We start from the raw sequence: 9,341 nt of genomic DNA, 5'->3' as shown, positions 1-9,341 counted from the left end.
ATCCACTTGTTGATCCTATTGCTCTTGTAGAGGATCCTATGCCTATTGAAGAGGGTGTCACTACTCCTTTGCCCCATGTGGTAATCCAATGCAAAAGGTTTAAGAGGGTGGTTGAACTAGTTCCTAATTAAGTTCCTCATGTCATTGTTCCTACTACATCAGGAAGTTCTCTTCCTATGTTCCTCACTTGCCCTAATTTGTTTTTGCCACAAAGAGAAGGTAATGTGGAGATTCAGGATTCCTCTCTTCATCATGTTGTGGTGGGAGAGGCTATTCCTTTTCTATACCAATATATTCAATGCTCTACTGAGTTGATAGTTACAACTTGTGTCCAATATTTAAGTTGATAGTTACAACTTGTGTCCAATATTTATGCTCTCGTCTTTTTATGAGAATATGTAGCAATCCAAGGATGAGTTATATAAAGTTACTACTAAGCTTAGCTCCACAAATGAGAAATTGTTTCATCTTTTTAAACAAATAGAGCATTTCACTCAGTTGCTAGAAGACCAAAATGCTAAGATATCCTTCTTACAAACATAGCTTAATGATAGTAAGACCTAGTTGCAGATTGTTATTGGGGAGAGGGATAGGCCTTCCATGAAATTCAAGAACTATAGGTGTTAGTAGATACTCCAACTAAGGAGTTGCAATCCAACAATATTACTATTGACAATCAAGCTACCAAGGTTATAGAGTTGAAAGAATAATTAGCTCATTTCCATTCTATTCCCCCAAGTCCTATTGCTTCACCAATGCCCACACCTTCCCCCATGAACTTAGTGGCTCTTTAGCTGCATGGTCAAGGTTGGCAATGGGACTATCTAGATGGTAGTCCTAGTGACAATAACAGTAGACTGGCTAGTAACCTATCTTCCTCCCTCTTCATGTACCTTCACCATGTGTGTGCAAATCCTTCCAAATGGAGGGTAGAAAAGTGGATTTTTTAATCATTTACTCATGGATAAGTATCAAAATAAGACTCTAACTTTGAGATCCACTCTTCTAGGTCGAATGGGCAATAAGAATGCCCATTGTATTTTGATAAAACAACCTTGTCCTAGAGTTCTCTCTCATTAAAGGCTTGTTGTCCATTAGAAGCTTGTTGTGCATTATAATGATGGTCCAAGTAGCTTCCATATGACCTGAATTATTAGAGAAAATCCTTTGAAATGCAGGCTAAAATCTACCTCCACTTGGCTGACCTCTTAACCTTGGGAATTTATAGAATGGGTACTTGCAACTAGTTTCTCATTTCTTTGAGAAGGCTTGTCCACCTCATAAGTACTGTTAGGAATACCCTTCCATATAATAATGCCTTGCTATGAATTCATATTCAAGGGCTGAAATGGACTAGCTTTAGACTCATCCCTCTATCTTTATCAGCTAATTGTAAAGCCACTACTTGAGATATTTGGGCAATAAGTCTATCCAACGATTCCTTAGTTAATTGGGCCATATGATCAATAGCCTTTTTTTTTTGGAGAAATGGATTGGGCATTAGCTCAACCATTTGATAAATATTACAAACCAACTCAAGTTGTCTCATTGAATGTTGGGTCTCACAATTACATAGGGTAAGTGAAGTGCTTGAGATCAGATGGAGGGGAGAGTACCTCTCTAATTGTTGAGTATGCTAAGCCATAGAGGGTAGTAACCTCCTTAGTTGATTGGGCCAAAATGATCAATAGCCTCTTTCATTTAAGAACTAGACTAGACCATTTTCTCAACCATTTGATCAATCTTAGATACAACTCAAGATGTCTCACTAAATGTCGGGTTTCATGATTACATAGGGTTGGATTGAGAGTATTATATGCTCCATCCTCTTGTAAATCCTCATGATGATCTTCTTAAGTATGATTAGTCATAGAGTCCCTAATTTGATGTTGTAAATTCTCATGGGCTTGCTTTTACCCCCCCTATTGCTTGCCATTTTCAGATGTTATCCATTAGATTGCTACCACTAAAATGGTAATAACTTTTCATTCCAATATCCAAACACTGAACTTTTTTTATTTAAATCTAAGGTGAAAATACTATATTCAAGATGAGCCATCAAGTTTCTTGTGAGAATAAGGACATAATATTTTGAAACCAATTATCTATAACTGTCCAAAATAGTATACCTTGTAAAGCACCTATTTTAGAGTAAAAGCAACATGTATACTCTGTTTAAGGCATGCAGACCTTGTATAAACCACTTTTGGACCTGTAAGTAGTACTGATTACTATCATGTGAGATGTCAATAAGAGGACTAGATATGAGAGAGAAGAGTGCAAAGAAGAGAGAGAAAAGAGGAAAGAGAAAAAGTGATGAGCAGAGAGAAAGACTAGAAAGATAGGAGAGAGGTGAGAGAAGCCATGGAACTTGAGAGGTGTTCCTTTCAACATATTGGCTCATTGTTTTAGCATCTTGTATTGAATCAGCTCTTTTCTTAGTAGCATCGAATAGTGGATAGATTGCCCTCTAGAACTCCCACTAGATGCATTATTGTTGCCATAAATATTGCCAAATTGACCTTGCTTTAAAATATTCCTTGGCCATTCATATGGACTAAAATGTAGGCTCTCTCTTATACTTTATTTCATACCTTTCTACAAGCTTTATGGCCTTGAAAAGGGTGGTGGGGTCTCAGTAGGGTTTTGTGCCATAACATCAGTCATTGGGACGATAAAGGTTCTAGGCTATACATATACTTACGGAGCTTGGTGCATCATTGTTTATGCTCTCCACATACATAATGAGATTGAGGAAGTGGTTTGTATAACCTCTTTGCTAAGGCCTCTTTGCTCTAGTCCATACTACCTTCTTGCTAACTTCTCTTTCTCAAGTGGAGATACAAAGACTTCAGCCAGCATAAGTGTCTGAATGCTTTCTAAGATTCCATGAGTACATTCTCTTTCTTAATATACTGCCATCAAGTGTGTGCAAATCCATTCCTCTTGGTTGGAGGGTAAAGATGACTACTTATTACACTTTGCGAGTACAATTTTGTTTCTTAACTCCCATTTAGGAAAGGTTGTTGTCCCAAAATAGGCTGATCATGATTTATAGCTATAGGACCTCCAAAATTTGATTGCATTCTTCCATAAGGTGGCTGAGTATTCGATTTGTATCTTCCCATAGGCAAAGGACGTTTTGGCACTTGAGGGTTTAGCCCATGCACTTGTGGATTACCACCATTGATACTACCCAAGTAGTCATCATTCCTTTGCGAAGTCTCACCTAATTCATATTGACTACTAGTATACATTGTCATCCAATGATGCCTTGACCTTGGGAATTAGAACCGGTTTGCTAAAGTGGAACCCTAGGCTCACTCTTTGGCTAAACTTTTCTCTATTATCCTTATCTCCCTCTGGCATTTGTGTCCATTGAGTAAATTGTGCCATGATTTGAGTATTGAAATCCACAAGCTTATCAATTGGAAACTTCACTTGAGTTGTTGATTTCACTAATTTTTCAATGGAAGACTTTGTTTGGCTATTGGATATGATCATCTATTCCACTCTTGAGAGCAACTCTACATGTTTAAGAGCATGCCTAGTTTCATGTTCACACATGGTATTGTTGAGGCCACTAATCTTTGCTTGTATTTGAGTCTCTTTTGGGCTTCCTTGGGATGTGTTATCCATCATAAACTCTCTAATTTTTTGAGCATACTCATCTTGGGCCTTCTTTTTTCCCTTTGTGACCTTTCATACTGATGTAGTCCTACATGGCCCATTATCGGTAAATCAGATATAACTTGAGCTAGGAACTTCGACTACCAAACTTTTTGGTTCAAATCAAATCTACAATCCCCTTTGGAATAATTACTCTATGTTATACTAGATTTAAAACAAAAAATCCTACAATCCAATCTCTGTGCTTGAATTGTCCAATCTTGCACCTTGTTTTAACTTATAAGTGCTTTGTTTTCAATGGTTTGATACTTGTTAAATAATGAATGCTCTTTGAGCCTATCAAGCACTGTGTAAAGCTAAGGAGGACCTATGGGCAACCTCTATCACATGTACTTCACCTCCAATGATGAAGGGTGTACCTATAATAACCATGTAAACCTTGTAGTGTACTATAAAGTGCCATGTTTTACTGTGTTTTAATCTTCAAGAGGCTTGAATCTTCACGATCACTTCAATATTCATTCCTATTGTGCAGTACTACCTGTGTGAGGGATAAAATGGCGACAGATAAATACATACATGCGCTTTGAGACTTGAGGGGTGAGCAAATTTCCTCCTCAAGCCAGGTTTTGCACCCCCTTAGGATCATTGATGTAAGAGAGGGTCCCCTCTCTTTTATCTCACATTTCACTAGACATCTACTTTTCCTTATGGGAATCATAGACATGGTATCTCAATACTACTCTAATCAACTAGCATGATGTGCAAAGACTTGAAGGAAACTTTTAGTTCATTCCATGTAATGCAATAATGGAAAATGAACTGATAAAATGGATAAGAAGAGGGATTTACCATGCTATGAGTCACTACTTGACTTACCCTTTACAATGGATTTTTCATACATTTTTGCTATGCATAACAAACCATCAACAACATATTGGATTAGGTCAATAAATCCATCAACAAATGACTCTTGATCAAAAGGGATCTGTAGTAAATCGATTGATTACTAAAATGAGAAGTGATGTATGATTCATACAAGCAATGAGGGTTCAATCCAATGCATAATTAATTCTTATGTCTCTCCAACCAACAAGTGGCCAATAGCTTAATAATAGGGTGAGATTAAGAGAGATCAAGAATACCTTTTTGTATCCAATGAAGCTTGATGAATTGATTTAAGTGACATAAGCAACCCCCATTTTCTCCTGTATGCTCCATAACTTCAATGCTTTCCTTCTTCCTGGTCATTTAGAATCAACGGATTCACTAAATCAGTCCCAAAGATAGATAAATCCTTCAATTGGAAGTGCATCTAGCTCTCTTTAAACTTCAAGGATTGGAAATGTGAATGGTTGCTAAAGATTCCCTATTCTGGCTATCTAGAACCAAAGCAAAAAATATACAAACACATGATTGCACTGGAATACAGAACATAAACACAGACCCGATTCATACACAGACTCCAACAACCATAACTAGGAATATTTATAATTTCATGACTTCATAAGAAAAGACTTAGACGCTCAAAGAATATGGCATAAATCAACCACGATTGTCAAGACATAGCGCTATTCATTCTCTATATTCCCAATTCATATAGTTCATGATCTAGAATACAACCACCTACATACCTGAATCAGTGCCCAACATACAGGTAGCATGTTTCATGACATTTATTGACACACTTACATAGGCTGATCTCCAATGACTATATTCATATATTAAAGTAAGAAACTAAGACAACTATCGGGATTCAAGTTCTAGGGATTTGTGCCCCTAACACCTGGCACAACCCCCTGGCACAAGCATGACCCAAACCCACAAGCATAAAGTAAAATACTAGATGACACAAAGAACATACTTATACCCTGGCAGAGGCCTTGCACCTCTGAACAAGTCACATTGAGCTATCATGAGTAGAGCTCCTCTCTGAGATACTCATAATCCTCTTATGTAGTTGCATAAGTAGTTCTAAGGCCAATAAAAAATAGATGAAGTACAATGATCCAAAAAGAAGTAGCATCATGATAGTTTGAGCATCTAAAAAGAAATAGGAACATAAACTATGATGTCCCTACAAGAGGACATTTGCACTAGAGAAGACTGACCATCATGTCCAGCAGTAGGTATAGCACCATCCATATCCTGAAACTCTCCATGCACTTCATTAACCACCTCTTGCACTACATCATTGCTATCAATTGCATGAAAATGCTTCTCCTGCAACAAAGTAGCAATGTAATTCTCAATGTTTCTCTTAGCCGCCAAAGCCTCCTACAATCTAATTTCCAAGTCATGACATTTCTCCTCTAGCATAGATATCTTCTTATGTAACCCTTCATCTTGATGACTGTCAACCGACTGCTCTACCATAAAAACATCCTTAAACATGGCAAAAGGACAAGAAACCAAAGCATCCAAGTTTTGAGCAACTTTTAGCTAGGATTGTTTCACTTCCAAAACCAAAGCCTTATGAAGTTCCTCATACTTCGATTTCAGCACTACTAACCCATCAACATCAACATCCAAATTTTGTAATATTTGATGTTCCACCATCCTCAAGGGATGAAATCTATCCATCAACAATTTCTAATCAACCTGTATACTACCTATACATATCCATAAAATGCTGTGTACCATCAAAACACTGAGACTTCAACTCTTCCGTCCATTTTTTAAAAACATGCACTGAAATTTTGTTGTGCTCTATCATTTGTTGCAATTCTGAAAAGTGCTCATGATGCTAAATCAACAAAGCATCATAATCAGTTGTTTTCTGCCTCAACTAATGATGCAAGCTTTGAAGCTCAGCTGCAATGAGTGAGCTCGATTAGACTGCCACAAATACATCATGATTTTCTTCATCAAATTCATGGCATGTGACGTGCTACCAATCTTAGAAGCATCCCCATCCATATTACTTGAAACCAAAGGAGTTTGAGATGCATGCATAGACTCAAAGTCTTTATGCAAAGCCTTCTTGACAATGTCAAGAACATCAGCCGAAACATTTGGGGGCTACTCATCCACTTGAGGTTTACCCCTAAGCCAAATCCTACCAATTCTTTGCTTCTTTTTCCCTGCATGCAAATTACCTACAGAGTTCAATGTATCCATTTTGACCTGTGCATCCACATACTCGACCTGATCATCATGTATTTGCTTCCTATGATCCTTATCAAAGTCCATTGCAACCTGTTTTGCATATGGTTCTTGATAACCTGATTGCTTCAAGTCTTGATAAATAGCAAATTTATCTTTATCACCACCAAAAAGATGGATACCATCCCCACTATCCACCAAAAAGATGGATACCATCCCCACTATCCTTTCCATTACAAGTATCTTTTGTCACATTATCAACATTCCCATTATCCCAAGACATAGTATTAGGAGTCCATGCCAATAAAGCATCCATAGTTAAGCTAGGACATTGCATGAAATCATACTCATACAAGGCGACCAAAACAACCCATGCAGGATTTATGAAAAACCTTCTTGGTCTTGAGTACTTTAATCTCGATCATCAGCCTATCATACATCACCGCTGCCTAGTTTGGCATATCAACATTCTAAACATAATATATCAATCTATAGGTTTCCCGAGCAATAGAATTTGTCTTGATAAACATCATGAACCTCTCCATAAACCTTTAGAGATGCATTAAAGCCGTAGTAAGCTCAAGACAACCAGTAATTTTTCCCTGAGATTGTCGCAAGATGTCACATTGCAAAGAAGCATGGACATTAGCTATCCACGTTTGCCAACAAGGAGACATGCAAGCTGATACAAACCAATTTTCTCTAGCCACGCCTTGGTGGGGGCATGATCAAGGTCCAAAGCCAAAGTAGAATCCACAATGGGTGTTGAAGTAGCACTCGAACTGAGTACTTATGATGATGCCTGCGCTATTGTTGCTGCTTCATGCTGGTCCGACTCTCTAGCTGGGTCATACTCAATATCGTCATCATCATCCTCGCGGATATGTTTCTTCATGGACCACCACTTAGCTGAAGTGTGTCGAGTGTGTGGCATGGCAGGGAGTGCAGGCCGATTCACAGACGATGATGGAGAGAAAGAAGAAGCAACAATAGAAGAAAACTTCTTCTCCATTTCAAAAATTAAGTCCAAGTTCAAAATTTTTGTGCCATTCATCATATCAGAATGACACACCAAAGACCACTCCTCGTAATCATTGCATGGTACTATGGCATTGACCATGGTAAGATTAAATTGACCTCTGCATAGTAAGGTTGTACCAATCTTTTGAGTCTAAACCCATTCACTGCAAAGGCTGCAACACATTGCCTTGCAGATCTTTAAGCAAAAATGTGCCCTGACCAATATCTTTAAATATCATAAATGGACCTACATAATGGAGTTTTAATTTGCTTGAAAACTTACTGAGGCGGAAATTATAAACCACAACCCAATCACCTTTCTGAAAAAATTTCTTTCAAATATGCCTATTTACCCAAGCTTGCCTCCGCTGCTGGGTAATTCTTGAAATGTAGGCCGCTAGAACCTTGTCCTCCTCTAACTTAAGGAGTTGCCCTAATCTATGGTGCACTGACTCCTGAGGATCCAATTTTTGTATAACTACAATTCTTAAACTTGGTACCACAAATTCCATGGGCACCATAGCCTCTAGACCATACACCAATCTAAAGGGTGTAAGGCATGTTGTCACCTTATATGCAATTCTGAAGGCCCATAATGCTAAATCAAGCTTAGAAACCCAATCCTCCTTGTTATCCTCCACAATCTTCTTCAAAATCCGAAGTAAAATTTTGTTAGAACTTTCAGCTTGTCCATTAGCATGAAGATGATAGGGAGTAGATTTCTTATGCACCAGGATCATATGACTAAGAGTCAATTCTTTGATAACTTGATTCAAAAATGCTTTCCCTGATCACTAATGAGCTCAATTGGACAAGTAAACCTAGTCATAATGTTAGAATACAAGATTTTGTTAGAACTTTCAGCTTGTCCATTAGCCTGAGGATGATAGGGAGTAGATTTCTTATGCAACAGGATCATATACCTAAGAGTCAATTCTTTGATAACTTGATTCAAAAATGCTTTCCCTGATCACTAATGAGCTCAATTGGACAACTAAACCTGGTCATAATGTTAGAATACAAGATTTTGTTAGAACTTTCAGCTTGTCCATTAGCTTGAGGATGATAGGGAGTAGATTTCTTATGTAGGATCATATGCCTAAGAGTCAATTCTTTGATGACTTGATTCAAAAATTCTTTCCCCAATCACTTATGAGCTCAATTGGACAACCAAACTTGGTCATAATGTTAGAATACAAGAACTTAGCCACAATAACTGCTTTATTATCCTTTAATGCATGAGCTTCCACCCACTTTGTAGCATAGTCAGTACTGTAAACCAAAATATATTTGTTATCTATCATGTTCGCTGCTGGTCTAATGGGCCCAACAAAATCAATCCCCCACTTTTGGAATGGCTCAAGTGGTAGTATAGGATGATCATGCATTCTATCCCTGTCAAGGGGTTGGCCTTTCTTCAAACATTGCAAACATTCCTTAGCATATTGATGAGCATCTTTTAACATAGTAGGCCACCATAAACCTGCATGCAATATTTTCTTGCCGGTAATATCCCCTGAAAAATGACCACCTGATAGTCCAGAATGAGCTTCATGCAAAATTGCAGGTTGCTCAAATTCAGGGAC

This window comes from Lygodium microphyllum, chromosome 7, assembly GCF_053477565.2.
Source record: "Lygodium microphyllum isolate KBCC chromosome 7, Lygodium_microphyllum_v1.1.10, whole genome shotgun sequence".
In the NCBI taxonomy this organism is placed as follows: Eukaryota; Viridiplantae; Streptophyta; class Polypodiopsida; order Schizaeales; family Lygodiaceae; genus Lygodium; species Lygodium microphyllum.
This window is presented reverse-complemented; position numbering follows the sequence as displayed.